General features: G+C 46.4%; 1 pseudogene; it reads left to right on the top strand.

Annotated features, from left to right (window-relative positions):
- The first annotated feature begins 1,644 nt into the window (after positions 1 to 1,644).
- Positions 1,645 to 2,515, top strand: LOC102143308 (ankyrin repeat and SOCS box protein 9 pseudogene; annotated as a pseudogene).
- The last annotated feature ends 13,996 nt before the right edge of the window (positions 2,516 to 16,511 follow it).

Consider the following 16,511-nt stretch of genomic DNA (forward strand, 5'->3'; position numbering starts at 1 on the left):
AACTTTGTAGGGACTTGGAGACCAGAGTTTTCTAGTCCACAAAGTCAAAAAGCCTAGGAAACATACACCAAGAGAAACCATCTATAAGAAGCCAGGTAGAGGACAGGCGCAGTGGCTCACACCTGTAATCCCAGCACTTTGGGAGGCAGAGGTGGGCAGACCACTTGAGGTCAGGAGTCCCAGACCAGCCCAGTCAACATTGTGAAACCCCGTCTCTACTAAATACGCAAAAGTTAGCCGGACGTGGTGGCACATGCCTGTAGTCTCAGCTATTTGGGAGGCTGAGGCAAGAGAATCACTTGAACCCGAGAGGCAAAGGTTGCAGTGAGCCAAGATTGCACCACTGCACTCCAGCCTGGGTGACAGAGCACGACCCCGTCTCAAAAAAAAAAAAAAAAAAAAAAAAAAGCCATACAGAAATCCTGCGTATCCAGGTTTCCTGGGGTCTTCAAAGTGAAGGAACTCACTGGTCCTCTGTTGTTGTATAAGAAAGAATGTAGGCTGGGCACAGTGGCTTACACCTGTAATCCCAGCATTTTGGGAGGCCGAGGTGGGCAGATTATGAGATCAGGAGATCAAGACCATCCTGGCTAACACGGTGAAACCCCGTCTCTACTAAAAATACAAAAAATTAGCCAGGCACGGTGGCGGGCACCTGTAGTCCCAGCTACTTGGGAGGCTGAGGCAGGAGAATGGCATGGACCCAGGAGGCAGAGCTGGCAGTGAGCCGAGATCGTGCCACTGCACTCCAGTCTGGGCGACAGAGTGACACTCCATCTCAAAAAAAAAAAAAAAAAAAAAAGAAGGAATGTGGACATTTTACTGAAATTTTAAGAGCCACCTATTTTTCTCCTTGTTTACAAAATATGTCAGCTGGGCATGGTGACTCATGCCTGTAATCCCAGCACTCTGGGAGCCAGAGATGGGCAGATCACTTGAAGTCAGGAGTTTGAGACCAGCCTGGGCAACGTGGCAAAATTGTTGCCCAGTTTTGCAACAATTTTGCAAAATTGTTTTATTTTAGTCTCCACTAAAAATACAAAAATTAGTCATGGCACATGCCTGTAATCCCAAATACTGGGGAAGCTGAGGCACGAGAATCACTTGAACCTGGGAGGCAGAAGTTACAGCAAGCCAAGATGCTGCCACTGCACTCCAGCCTGGTGGATAGAGCAAGACTCTGTATCAAAAAACAAAATATGTCTATTGCCATTAAGGAGCGTTTTGTTCTGGCCCTCTGCAACTACTTGAGCCCAGGATTTAGAGACCAGCCTGGACAATATAGCAAGAGCTACAAAAATTAAAAATGAAGCAGGCATGGTGGCGCACACCTGTAGTCCTAGCCACTCGGGAGGCTGAGCGGGGAGAACCACTTGAGCCCGGGGGTTCGAGGTTACCATGAGCTATGATCATGCCACTGCACTCAAGCTCTGGGCAACTGTGACAGAGTGGGACTCTTTTAAAAAAAGAAAAAAAATAGGTGGCCTCTGGTGGGCCTCCAGCCAGTTAGACCACTTGACCAGGATGCGTGCAGCTCAGCCAGCCACAGAACTGGAATTTTTTCAGGAGCAGGGGGAGCATGGAGTTTGGACTTTGCTGAGCAACTGAAGTGAGCGCAGAGCTTGCTTGCTTAGGAGAAGCCCCATGGATGGCGAACAAGGGGGCATGGATGGGAGCAAGCCCACGGGGCCAAGAGACTTTCCTGACACCAGGCTTCTCTCAAATTCACTGTGTCTGATTGGTCTCCTATGCCTGAAACTGCAATCTACAGACATCAGCTGTCTCTGAGGACCCTCATCAGCCAGGGGTGGCTTGTGAACATCATCACGGCAGATCAGGTTTCCCCACTCCATGAAGGCTGTCTCAGAGGTCATCCCTCTTCTGTAAAGATTTTATTAAAGCATGGAGCTCAGGTGATTGGTGTGACAACAGACTGGCACATTCCACTGTTTAATGTTTGTGTTAGCCACAGCTGGGATTGTGTGAATTTGCTTCTGCAGCATGGAGCCAGCATTCAACCTGAGAGTGATCTGGCATCCCCCATCCATAAAGCTTCTAGGAGAGGCCACGTGGAGTGTGTTGACTCTCTTATAGCTTATGGGGGCAACATTGACCATAATATCAGCCACCTGGGCACTCCACTCTATTTGGCTTGTGAAAACCAGCAGATAGCCTGTGTAAAGAAGCTTCTGGAGTCAGGAGCAGACATGAACCAAGGGAGAGGTCAGGATTCCCCACTTCATGCAGTGGCCAGGACAGCCAGTGAAGAGCTGGCTTTCCTGCTCATGGCTTTTGGAGCAGACACCCAGGCCAAGAATGCTGAAGGCAAATATCCTGTGGAGCTGGTGCCTCCAGAGAGCCCTTTGGTCCAGCTCTTCTTGGAGAGGGAAGTCCCTCTTCTTTGATGCAGTTATGCCTCCGCAGAATTCGGAAGTGCTTTGGAATCCAGCAGCATCATAAGATAACCAAACTGGTCCTCCCAGAGGTTCTGAAATGGTTTATTCTACATCTTTAAATGCATCAATGGAATGGATTCACAAACAACATGAAAACATTATTGAGTGTTATAGCCACTAGAATTTTAAAATCAAGTTGGGTTTATAGAGTTTGATTAGTTTTTTCGATTAGATTTGCATTTGTCATAAACTTGTTTATAGAGTTTGACTAATTTTTTGATTAGATTTGTATTTGTTAAACTCTGAAGCCAGAGTTTAAACACACTGCATGTGTTTGTATTATTAGTGGGGAAGGCATGAAGACTTTCTTTCCTGCTTGGAGAGTGTCTAAAATAACAGTTATTGTTTTGCATATCTACTGCATGCCAAGCACTTTCTGCATCATCTAATTTAGCCCTCACAGCAACTGGGTCAATACGTCCAATTTCTCAGTTCAAGGATAGAGGAGTCAGATTCAAATACAGGTTTTCTGATGTTAACCTATGTGATGATTTGATTGAAGCAGGATTTCCCAGCATCACTATCCTTGTTCCATCTCTACTATGTGGGAATGAAAATAAAGAAATATATGTCAAAAAAAAAAAAAAAATAGAGCCGGTCTCCTGGTGTTGAATTCAGGTCTCCTCCTTAGATGGTGACAATGGGAAAGCAGCTTACACTCCCTTTGCTGGTGCAACCAGCAGGAACTGCCGTAAACTTCCTGGTACAATACCTGAAACAAGGCAAACACCCAACAGATATCTTGCATATATTGATTCCCTTCTCTGCCAGTACAGTAACATCGAGAATGGACCCAGCAGTGTAATAACATCAGTCACCACTAGATGGCAGTAATGGCACTAAGTAATTAGTTATTAAGACACCCTTTTTAACAAAATGAAGTAGCTAAACAACTACAAAAAAAAAAGACTGGTCCCTCTTAGACCTAAGTATTATTTCTGTTACCAGATTTTACTCATTATTTCATTCAGCAAATATGTATTTGTATCATATCAGCAGATATGTATCATTCAGCAAATATGTATGTCAGGCACCACAGTAGGCAGTTAGGATACTAGGCTCAGCCAAGGAAGACACAGTGCCTGCCCACACAGACCTTAGAGGGTAGGTAGGAAAATGGACAAAGAATCACACCAGCAAGATACCACAGCATAACGGAAGAAGCAGCCATGGTAGGAAAGGAAGGTGTCCCTGAGAAGCAGATGAGAAAAAGATGAAGGAGCAAAGATCCAAGGAAGATAGACAGTAGGTGAGGAGTGGAAACGGGGTCCCCAGGAAGAGCTTGCCAAAGGCTCAGAAGCAGGCTAGGGCCTGCTGCTGGAGGGACATGCAAAGGCCAGGCCTTGCATGCCCTCAGGAGCCTTATTCAAGTTGGGAAGTTTGGTCTTCTTTCAAAAAAAAAAAAAAAAAAAAAAAAGACCTGCCGCGGTGGCTCACGTCTGTAATCGCAGCACTTTGGAAGGCTGAGTCAGGCGGATCACGAGGTCAGGGGTTCAAGACCAGCCTGGCCAAGACGGTGAAACCCCATCTCTACTAAAAATACAAAAAAATTAGCTGGGCATGGTGGTGGGCGCCTGTAGTCCCAGCTACTCCAGAAGCTGAGGCAGAGAACTGCTTGAACCCGGGAGGCGGAGCTTGCAGTGAGCTGAGATCACACCACTGCACTCCAGTCTGGGTGACAGAGCGAGACTCCATCTCAAAAAAAAAAAGAGAGAGAAAGACAGGCGAGGCGTGGTGGCTCACACCGGTAATCCCAACACTTTGGGAGGCCAAGGCAGGCAGATCACTTGAGATCAGGGTTTGAGACAACATGGTGAAACCCCATCTCTCCTAAAAATAAAAAAATTAGGCAGAGTGCAGTGGCTTACGCCTATAATCCCAGCACTTTGGGAGACTGAGGAGGGTGGATCACCTGAGGTCAGGAGTTCGAGACCAGCCCAGCCAACATGGCAAAACCCTGTCTCTACTAAAAATACAAAATTAGCCAGGCGTGGTGGAACACGCCTGTAATCCCAGCTAGTCGGAAAGCTGAGGCAGGAGAATCACTTGAACCTGGGAGGCAGAGGTTGCAATGAGCCGAGACTATGCCACTGCACTCCAGCCTGGGCAAAAAGAGCAAAACTCCATCTCAAAATAAATAAATAAATAGATAAACAAACAAATTAATAAAAATACAAAAATTAGCTGGGCGCCGTGGTGCATGCCTATAGTCCCAGCTACTTGGGAGACTGAGGCACAAGAATCACTTGAGCCTAGGAGGCAGAGGTTACAGTGAGCCAAGATCGTGCCATTGCACTCCAGCCTGGGAGACAGAGCAAGACTCTGTCTCAAAAAAAAGAAAAAAAAATGCTAAAAAAAAATTATTCATTATTATTTATGACATTTGTTAAAAGGTGGTAACCTTTTATTTATTTTTTATTTATTTATTTTATTTTTTATTTTATTTTATTTATCCAAAAGGAGTCACAGTGATAGGCGTAGGGACCACTACCACAGGGTCTTGCAGTGGGTACGAGAGATTGGACTCAACGCCGACTTCAACAAAGACAAGGGGAGATTTATAACCAAGGAGAAGGGTGGGGGTCACTGGATGGAAAATTACTAAGAGGAAACATCAAGGACATGTGGTTTCTGACTTGGGATTATTATAGAGGATGGACAGATATCATAGGTTAGGGTTTTAGCAAGATTCTTACTTAAACGACTCTACAAGAACAGAGAGGGAAGTCCATGGTCAGGACTAGTCAAGCAAAGAACTCAGAGGAACCTGACTAAAGTTCTGATTAAGAAGACAGTCTATGTCGGATGAAGATGGAAACCATCATTCTGAGCAAACTATCACAAGGACAGAAAACCAAACACCACATGTTCTCACTCATAGGTGGGAATTGAACAATGAGAACACTTGGACACGGGGCGGGGAACATCGCACACCGGGGCCTGTTGTGGGGTTGGGGGGAGGGGGAGGGATAGCATTAGGAGATACATCTAATGTGAATGACGACTTAATGGGTGCAGCAAACCAGCACGGCACATGTATACATATGTAACAAACCTGCATGTTGTGCACATGTACCCTACCTTATTTTTATAGTAAAAAATTAAAAAAAAAAAACAAACAAGAGAGTCCATGTGAAGAGATAAAGGAAAGTACAGGACTCAGTAGCTAGTGGGGGTGGTGCAGAAGAGGGAAGTGTCAGAGATAGCTCCCAACCACCTGGTTCAGAGACAGCAAACGGAAGGTGGGGCCACCCACTAGGCTAAAAGGAGGGAGGGGCCTTCAACTGTGCTTGGGTAGAGGGGAAGGAAAGTCATGAGCTTATGTTTAGGCTGATTTTGAGGGGTTTTGAGATATCCTTGTTTTTTAACTGAGACAGGGTCTTGCTCTGTCACCCAGGCTTGAGAGCAGTAGCATGATACTATCTCACTGCACTCTCCACCTCCTGGAGTTTGAGACCAGCTTGGGCAAAATAGTGAGACCCTGTTTCTACCAAAAAAAAAAAGAGAGAGAGAGAGAGAGAGAAAGAAAGAAATCTAACGAGAGACAGAGATCAGGATAGAAATAAGGATGGTTTCAGCCCGGCACAGTGGCGCGCACCTGCTATAGTCCCAGATACCCAGGAGGCCGAGGCAGGAAGATCACTTGAGCCTACAAGTTTGTGACCAGCCTGGGCAACGTAGTGAGATACCCAGCTCAAAACAAAAAGGACAGGGTATGAGAGAAGAGAAGGGAAGGTTTCAAGAGAATTGAAGCACAAAATAAACCAAAACTGACCGATAACAGGATTATAAGAAGCATATGCCTGAGTTCTCTTCTCAACAAATTGCTCTCACTACCAAACTCCCTCTCAGAGAAGGGGATGAGCTCCTTTCAAAAGTCCCCAAGCACTGTATGGGTTGTTTAACTGGGCTGGCCCAAACACTTGAGTGCCAGCGTTTATGACACCTCATCACACATACAGCCTTCAGCTTAGATGTTGGAGGAGGAAGCTGGGCACGGTGGCTCACACCTGTAATCCCAGTACTTTGGGAGGCTAAAGTGGGCAGATCACCTGAGTTCCAGACCAGATAATGAGACTCCATTTCAACAAAAAAAAAAAAAGAAAAAAAGAGGGAGGGAGAGTGAGAAAGTTGGTCTGGACCAGCCTGACCAACGTGGAGAAACTCCATCTCTACTAAAAGTACAAAAAATTAGCTGGGCATAGTGGCGCATGCCTGTAATCCCAGCTACTCGGGAGGCTGAGGCGGGAGAATCGCTTGAATCCGGGAGGCGGAGGTTGCAGTGAGCTAAGATCGCGTCATTGCACTCCAGCCTGGACAATAAGAGCAAAACTCTGTCTCAAAAAAAAACAGATGTTGTAGGAGGAGGGGTGCTTGGCTTGGTAGGTCAGCTGTTCCAAAGCACAGCAGTGGAGGTGGAGGGATTTCTTTGTCTTTTTGGTTTTTTGTTTTTGAGACAGGGTCTCTCTCTATCACCCAAGCTGGAGTGCCGTGGCACAATCATGGCTCACTGAAACCTCCACCTCCTGAACGCAAGCAATCCTCCCACCTCAGCCTTGTGAGTAGCTAGGACTACAGGCATGGGGCTAATTTTCTTTTTAAGTTATTTTTTGGAAGAGATGAAGTATCACCATGTTTGCTAGGCTGATCTCGAACTCCTGGACACAAGAGATCTGCCCACCACCACACTCACCCGAAGCATGGTTCTTAACTTTGAGAGAGATTTCTCTTGTCCATCCCTGTTTCAACAGTCAAAGCATGGTCAGGAGAGGTACTAATAGTAGACATACACAGGCTTGGCTTCATAACCCGGTTCCTTCCAATATAAACTGTGAGAGCCTGGGGCAATTATTTACCTCTCTAAACTCTAGTTCCCCTAACTAGGGCTTCTCTGCAGCTAACAGTCCGGTAAGTAAAGAGAAAGAGAAAGGTTGGAAAGATAAGCAATTGTGGCAAAATGTTAACAACTGGTGAATCTATGTGATATAAAATTGCCTCTCAGATGAGACTCTTTTTTTTTTTTTTTTTTTTTTTTGAGAAGGAGTTTCGCTCTTGTTACCCAGGCTGGAGTGCGATGGCATGATCTCGGCTCATCACAACCTCTGCCTGCCAGGTTCAAGCAATTCTCCTGCCTCAGCCTCCCACATGCCCAGCTAACTTTGTATTTTTGGTATAGACAAGGTTTCAACATGTTGGTTAGGCTGGTCTCAAACTCCTGACGTCAAGTGATGCACCCACCTCAGCCTCCCAAAGTGCTGGGATTACAGGCATGAGAAACCATGCCCAGCCTCAGATGAGAGTCTTGTAATGCTTTGTTTTTGTTTTTGTTTTTGAGACGGAGTCTTGCTCTGTTGCCCAGGTTGGAGTATAGTGGCGCAATCTCTCGTTCAAGCAATTCTCCTGCCTCGGCCTCCCAAGTTGCTGGGATTACAGGTGTGTGCCACCATGCCCAGCTAATTTTTGTATTTTTAGTAGAGACAGGGTTTCCACATCTTGACCAGGCTGGTCTTGAACTCCTGACCTCATGATCCACCCGTCTCAGCCTCCCAAAGTGCTGGGATTACAGGCGTGAGCCACTGCAACCAGCCCAAGACTCTTGTAATGTTTTAATAGGCTTCAAATTTTTCTTTCTTTTTTTTTTTTTTTTTTTTGCAACGGAGTCTCCCAGTGTTGCCCAGGCTGGAGTGCGGTGGCACGATCTTCGCTCAGTGCAAGCTCCATCTTCCGGGTTCACACCATTGTCTTGCCTCAGCCTCCCCAGTAGTTGGGACCACAGGCGCCCATCACCACACCGGCTAATTTTTTGTATTTTTAGTAGAGACAGTATTTCACCATGTTAGCCAGGATGGTTTTGATCTCCTGACCTCACGATCCGCCCGCCTCGGCCTCCCAAAGTGCTGGGATTACAGGCGTGAGCCACCGCGCCCAGCTGGCTTCAAATTTTTCTAAATAAAAAATAATTGGGGCATATAAAAATAGAAATACCAGACCAGGGGCAGTGGCTCATGCCTGTAATCCCAACATATTGGGAGGCCAAAGCAGGTGGATCACCTGAGGTCAGGAGATCGAGACCAGCCTGACAACATGGAGAAACCCCACCTTTACTAAAAATACAAAATTAGCCAGGCATGGTGGCACATGCCTGCAATCCCAGTTACTTGGGAAGCTGAGGCAGGAGAATCGCTTGAACCTGGGAGGCACAGTTTGCAGTGAGCCAAGATCATGCCATTGCACTCCAGCCTGGGCAACAAGAGCGAAACTCCATCTCAAAAAACAAATAAACAAAAAAAAAGAAATACCTAGTAAGGACAGTAGCAGGTGTGAATATAGATTAAGCAAGACTGGCCATTAGTTGAGAACTGTTAAAGTTGGGTGATGGGTACATGGAGGTTCATTACATTATTTTCTACTTCTGTATATTTCAGGGTTTGGGTTTTTTCTTTTCCTTTCTCTTCTTTTTTTTTTTTTCTTAGACGGAGTCTCGTACTTTCACCCAGGTTGGAGTGCGGTGGCACAATCTCGGCTCACTGCAAGCTCTGCCTCCCAGGTCCATGCCATTCTCCTGCCTCAGTCTCCTGAGTAGCTGAGACTACAGGTGCCCACCACCACGCCCGTCTAATTTTTTTTTTTTTTTTTTGTATTTTTGTATTTTTAGTACAGACGGGGTTTCACCATGTTGGCCAAGATGGTCTCGATCTCCTGACCTCGTGATCCGCCTGCCTCGGCCTCCCACAGTGCTGGGATTACCTGCTTGAGCCACCGCACCCCGCCTGGGATTTTTCATCACTAAAACTTTTGTGTTTGTTTTATGGTTTGGGGTTTTTTTTTAGATAGCATCTTGCTCTGTCACCCAGGCTGGAGTGCAGTGGTGCAAACATGGCTCACTGCAGTCCTGACCTCCTGGGCTCAAGTGATCCTCCCTCCTCAGCCTCCCAAGTAGCTGGGGCTACAGGTGTGCACCCCCATACCCAACTAATTTTTTTTTTTCATTTTTGGTAGAGAGGGGATATTGCTACATTGCCCTTGCTAGTCTCAAACCCCTGGGTTCAAGTGATCCTCCTGTCTCACCCTCCCAAAGTGTTGAGGTTACAGGTGTGAGACACCTCACCCAGCATATCAAGAAGTTTTTTCATTTTTTGGGTTTTGGGGGAAGTTTTTGTTGTATTTTGGTATTTTTGTTTTTGTTTTTATTTGTGTTTTTGTTTTGAGACAGGGTCTCTGTTGCTCAGGCTTGGGTGCAATGGTGTGATCATGGCTCACTGCAGCCTGGACCTCCCAGGCTCAAGCAATCCAGTTTTTTTGTCTGTTTTTTCATTTATTTTATTTATTTATTTATTTTTGAGACAGACAGAGTCTCCTTCTGTCACCCAGTCTACACTGCAGTGGCATGATCTTGGCTCACTGCAACCTATGCCTCCCAAGTTCAAGTGATTCTCCTGCCTCAGCCTCCTTAGCTGGGACCATAGGCGCCTGCCACCACGCCCAGCTAATTTTTGTATTTTTAGTAGAGACAGGGTTTCATATGTTGGCCAGGATGGTCTCAAACTCCTGACCTCAGGTGATCTGCCTGCCTCAGCCTCCCAAAGTGCTGGGATTACAGGCATGAGCCACCGCACCCAGCTCCAGTTGTTCATTTAGTGAGGATGATGCCTTAGTCTGTTCCCATTTATAATATGTTCCTTTGCCCTACTGCCCTCCAAGATAGAAGATGCACTAAAACCCAGTTCCTCCCTAGGTTTACTGCAATATATAAGCTTCTAAACATTTTTTCATCTTATAAAGGTTGAAAATGGTTGATGACTAATTGGAAGCTTCGCACAAATCCTTGGATTTTTTTTTTTTTTTTTCTTTTTTTTTTGAGACAGAGTCTTGCTTTGTCACCCAGGCTGGAGTGCAGTGGTGCGATCTTGGCTCACTGCAGCCTCCGCCTCTCGGATTCAAGCAATTCTCCTGTCTCAGCCTCCTGAGTAGCTGGGACCACAGGCATGCGCCGCCACACCCAGCTAATTTTTGTATTTTTAGTAGAGACAGGGTTTCACCATGTTGGCCAGAATGGTCTTGATCTCCTGACCTCATGATTCACCTGCCTCGGCCTCCCAAAATGCTGGGATTACAGGCGTGAGCCACCACACCCAGCCAATTCCTTGGATTTAAGAGCCAACAGCTGCAAGAACTTCCCTTCTGGCAGACAAACCAACACCAAGGCGTGAAAGCCACAGGAATGCTGGGAAGATAAATTCAGAAAGACAGAGGTCCTACTCAATGGCACCATCACCATGCAATGCTGTGGCCAAGCCTCCAAGGTTTCCTAGCTCCTTCTTCCAGGCTGCTGAAGGGCACCCTGGAGCACCTGGGCTGAGAGAAGTCCCTGCCCCAGGTTTGGGGGCACAGGCCCCTACTGTCCTTTTCTGCCTTGTCTCTGGCCCTTCTCCCCTGTCTTCCAGTCACACCAAACAACAGGCCACACCCCGCTGCACTCAGCTGTCTCCCACAGACATGTTTTTGCCCTTTCTCATGCAGTAGCTCACTGCCTGGAATGCCCTTCCCAGCATTTCCCCCAGAAACTCCATTTGCTCTTCTGAATGCCTTATAAGGATCTCTTTTCCAGAAAACATCCTTACTAATCCTATCAGTTGGGGTTACCTGGTCATCTCTCTACTTAGCGATCAGTGTTCAAATCCTGCTTCTCTATACCAGCTCTGTAAGGTTGAAAGAGCTGTTCCATCTTTTCTGTCTAGGTTTTCTCATTTTTTTGTCCTTTTTTTTCCCGCCCCCCAAGACAGGGTCTGGCTTTGTCACCCAGGCTAGAGTGCAGTGCGCAATCTCGGCTCACTGCAACCTCCTCCTCCCAGGCTAAGCAATCCTCCCACCTCAGCCTCCAGAATAGCTGGGACTACAGGCATGTGCCACCACACCCAACTTTTTTTTTTGTATTTTTAGTAGAGGTATGGTTTTACCATGTTGCCCATGGTGAACTAACTCGTGAGCTCAAAGTCATCCGCCCACCTTGGCCTCCCAGAGTGCTGGGATTACAGACAGGCGTCACCATGCCTGGCCCGGGCCATGCCCTTTCTGAAGCCTCCAGCGGAGACCCTCTGTTCCATGCCTTTTTCTTCTGGTGTTGGTGGCAGTCTTGGAGTTCCTTGTTTCATGGATGATGCTTCACTCCAGTCTATGTGGCAGAAATTCTCTGGAGTATGTAGACAAGCCTTCCTCTGTCTCCCTCTGATGAAGATACATGTGATAACACTTAAGGCCCACCCTGATCATCCAAAATCATCATCTCCCCATCTCAAGATACTTTTTTTTTTTTTTTTTTTGAGATGGATCTCGGTCGTTTCCCAGGCTGGAGTGCAGTAGCGCAACCTTGGCTCACTGCATCCACCACCTCCCAGGCTCAAGTGATTCTCCTGCCTCAGCCTCCTAAGTAGCTGGGACCACAGGCATGTGCCACCATGCCCAGCTAATTTTTGAATTTTTAGTAGAGATGGGGTTTCACCATATTGGCCAGGCTGGCCTCAAACTCCTGACTTCAAGTGATCCACCTGCCTCAGCCTCCCAAAGTGCTGGGATTACAGGCATGAGCCATTGTGCCTGGCATCAAGATCCTTAAATTAAGTTGGGCTTAGTGAGCCGAGATCATGTCACTGCACTTCGGCCTAGGTGACAAAGCAAGACTCCATCTCAAAATAAAATAATATATGGTTTTTTTGTTGTTGTTGTTGTTGTTGTTTTTGTTTTTTTTTTTGAGACATAGTTTCGCTCTTGTTGCCCAGGCTGGAGTGCAATGGCGCAATCCTGGCTCACTGCAACCTCCGCCTCCTGGGTTCTAGTGATTCTCCTGCCTCAGCCTCCCGAGTAGCTGGGATTACAGGCATGCACCACCACACCCAGGTAATTTTTTATATTTTTAGTAGAGACAGAGTTTCTCCATGTCGGTCAGGCTGGTCTTGAACTCCCAACCTCAGGTGATCCGCCCGCCTCAGCCTTCCAAAGTGCTGGAATTACAGGCATGAGCCACCACGCCTGGCCTAAAATGAAATTTTTTTTAAAGTAAGATATATAACTTACACAGCTGCACACCTGCAAAGCCCTCATTGTTGGGGTGGATTTTGTTTGTTTGTTTGTTTGTTTTGAGACAGAGTCTCACTGAGATTACCATGAGATAATCCCAAGGTGGCCTGGGATTACCAAGCCACTTTGCCCTGCCTGTGTTTTGGTTTTTGTTTTTGCTAGATAAAGTAACATTCAGTTTCCATGTATTAGGATGTCATTGGGAGACCATTATTCAGCCCACCACACACATCCCCAAATCTATCAGGTTAAATGGAGCTAGATTTTTAAGCTTCCCAAGTAGCTGGGACTACAGGCATGCACCACTATGTCTGGCTAATTATTTTTATTTTTTATAGAGTTGGGGTCTTGCTACATTGCCCAAACTGGTCTTGAATTTCTAGGCTCAAGTGAACCTCCTGCCTCTGCCTTCCAAAGTGCTGGGATTACTGGTATGAGTCACCACACTGAGCCAGGGAGAAGGAATTTTAACTGAGTCCCTCCTATAATAACTCCACACCTCTCTAAAAACCACACTGCTCGCCCCTCCCCACCCCCACAAGTTTTGGAGTTTCTGACTCCTGAAACAGAATGAGTCACAGACAGTTCCCATCAGAAGAGACTATGTCCCTCCCAACTCCCACTTAGTTCCTGTTTGTTTAGGATTCAAGTGTCTTGGGCAGTTAGATAGCTCCCCAGCCTGTCCAGTTTCCCTCTTGCCTCCCCTCTACTACCCCCAGAAATGCTTGTGCAATATTGAACTGACTCACCCAGGAATAACTCATGACTCTCCCTTGTTTACAGTTTAAGGGACTAGGGTGTTGAAATATCTCAGCAAAGGCCACTGAGAGACTCTTGAGTCCAGGGACAAGGAAACACTGGACAACCTGGGAGGAGCTGGGTACATTCTCCGGCCTTCTCTCAGAGGGGCTTTTGCTGTTTTGTAATAGGCAGTGGTGTGTTGGTAAACATTTAACAAGGCATCTCCAAGAGGAAAAGTCTTTTTTTTTTTTTTGAGACAGAGTCTCGCTCTGTCGCCCAGGCTGGAGTGCAGTGGCCGGATCTCAGCTCACTGCAAGCTCCGCCTCCCGGGTTTACGCCATTCTCCTGCCTCAGCCTCCCAAGTAGCTGGGACTACAGGCGCCCGCCACCTCGCCCGGCTAGTTTTTTGTATTTTTAGTAGAGATGGGGTTTCACCATGTTAGCCAGGATGGTCTCGATCTCCTGACCTTGTGATCCGCCCGTCTCGGCCTCCCAAAGTGCTGGGATTACAGGCTGGAGCCACCGCGCCCAGCCGAGGAAAAGTCTTAATATGTAGTGTTTACCTATTCCTGTGGTGTAAATACCCCTGCTATGGCCAATTTCAAGCTACCAACATGATGTCATTGGAACCAAAGTTGGAAAGAAATGTGCATCATCATTCTGAGGAGCTGACTCCAGCACACCACTGTAGCTCCACAGACCTAAGTGAAAATTGTCAGTCTTCACTCCACGAGGATGTAGAGGCCCAGGAGCTGGACAATGTAGCTCTTAAAAGATCACAATAGAGTCAGTTTCCTAATTTCAGGGACCAAATATAACTGCTAAGAACAAATGGGAGGCCACATGCGGTGTCTCACACCTGTAATCCCAGCACTTTGGGAGGCTGAGGCGGGTAGATCACCTGAGGTCAGAGTTTGAGACCAGCCTAACCAATATAGTGAAACCTTGTCTCTATAAAAATACAAAAATTAGCCAGGCGTGGTGGCATGCATCTGTAATCCCAGCTACTCAGGAGGCTGAGGCAGGAGAATCACTTGAACCCGGGAGGCAGAAGTTGCAGTGAGCCGACATCACGCCACTGCACTTCAGCATGGGCAATAAACCAAGACTCTGTCTCAGAAAAAAAAAAAAAGAACAAATGTGTAAAATAGTCACAGATCTTTACAATCCCATCCAGCAATGAGGTTCTAGGTACAAAACAAATATTAACATCTTTCTCCTCTGGAATCGCTCGAACCTAGGAGGCAGAGGTTGCAGTGAGCCAAGATAGTGCCACTGCACTCCAGCCTGAGAGTCAGAGTAAGACTCCGCCTCAAGAAAAAAAAATATTTTTTTTTTCCTGTGAACTCTCATCAAACTTCTATTTCTACATCTCTTTTGATTTTTTATTTATCTAACAATGACTGTGCCAAGCAATGTTCCAAGTAAGGTATACACCTTGACACAATGCAACCTTACAACAAGCCTACAGGCAAGTACTTTACGTATTTGTTTATTCATTTGTTTACTTATGTATTTATCGAGACTGAGTCTCACTCTGTTGCCCGGGCTGGAATTCAATGGCACCATCTGGGCTCACTACAGCTTCGACCTGCCAGGCTCAAGCAATCCTCCTGCCTCAGCATCCCCAGGGTAGCTGGGATTACAGGCACATGTACCACACCCGGCTAATTTTTGTAATTTTAGTAGAGAGGGCGTTTCACCTTGTTGCCCAGGCTGGTCTCGAACTGCTGGACTCAGGCGATCCACCTGCTTCAGCCTCCCAAAGCGCTGGGATTACAGGCGTGAGCCACCGAGCCCAGCCTGGGGCAAGCACTTTTTAAAAATCTGGTTTACAAAGGAGCAAACTGAAGTGCTGAGAGGTTACCTGTCCAAAGTCACAAAGCCTGAATTGCCTTTGCAATATCCCTTAAAAAGTGGCAGAATAAATGACCACTCTCCCAACCCTGTTCACATATTTCAGATTTAGATTCCACATAAAAATAAAAAGCACTATGTATACATATTTACATACATTTATGACCTACTTTATAGTTATTTTGTAGCTGTTGTTAGTAATGAAAATAAGAAAAATTTTATACATCATGTGCTATGCAGAGACCACTAGACACGGTCATTGTTCAAAGGTCTAAAACAGGAACTATATTTCTAAGAAATAATTTATTTCATTTTATTTATTTATTTTTTTTTAGATATGAGGTCTTGCTATGTTGCCCAGGCTGGTCTCAGAACTCCTGAGCTCAAGTGATCCTCCTGCCTTGGTCTCCCAAAGTGCAGGGATTACAAGCATGACCCATGGTGCCTGGTCCTAAGAAATAATTTAATATTTTATTTTATCAATAACAACACCCGGCCGGGCGTGGTGGCTCAAGCCTGTAATCCCAGCACTTTGGGAGGCCAAGACGGGCGGATCACGAGGTCAGGAGATCGAGACCATCCTGGCTAAAACGGTGAAACCCCGTCTCTACTAAAAAATACAAAAAACTAGCAGGGCGAGGTGGCGGGCGCCTGTAGTCCCAGCTACTCGGGAGGCTGAGGCGGGAGAATGGCGTGAACCTGGGAGGCGGAGCTTGCAGTGAGCCGAGATTGCGCCACTGCACTCCAGCCTGGGCGACAGGGCGAGACTCCGTCTCAAAAATAAATAAATAAATAAATAAATAACAACACCCGAAATTTATAGAGCTTTTTTTTTTTTTTTTTTTTTTTTTTTTTTTTTTTTTTTTTGAGGCAGAGTCTCTGTTGCCCAGGCTGCAGTGCAGTAGCACTATCTCGGCTCACTGCAACCTCTGCCTCCTGGGTTTAAGCGATTCTCCTGCCTCAGCATCCCAAGTAGCTGAGATTACATGCGCCCACCACACCCAGCTAGTTTTTGTATTTTTAGTAAAGGGGGGGCTTCACCACATTGACCAAACTGGTCTTGAATTCCTGACCTCAAGTGATCTACTGGCCTCTGCCTCCCAAAGTGCTGGGATTACAGGCGTGACCAACCGTGCCCAGCAGAGCACTTTATGTTTAAAACAGGTTTTCACGTGTAATCAACAGAGGATATGGAATCTGGAGCCAGTCAGACCTCAATTCAAATTCTGGTTTTAGTGCTAATACTGTTCTTAGTGTGTATTTATATAGGTAGGTAAGTAGACACTTTTTTTTTTTTTTTGAGACAGAGTCTCCCTCTGTTGCCCAGGCTGCACTGCAGTGGCGCAATCTCGACTCACTGCAACCTCTGCCTGCCGCCTTCAA

The sequence above is a fragment of the Macaca fascicularis genome, chromosome 7 (assembly GCF_037993035.2).
Source record: "Macaca fascicularis isolate 582-1 chromosome 7, T2T-MFA8v1.1".
NCBI lineage: Eukaryota > Metazoa > Chordata > Mammalia > Primates > Cercopithecidae > Macaca > Macaca fascicularis.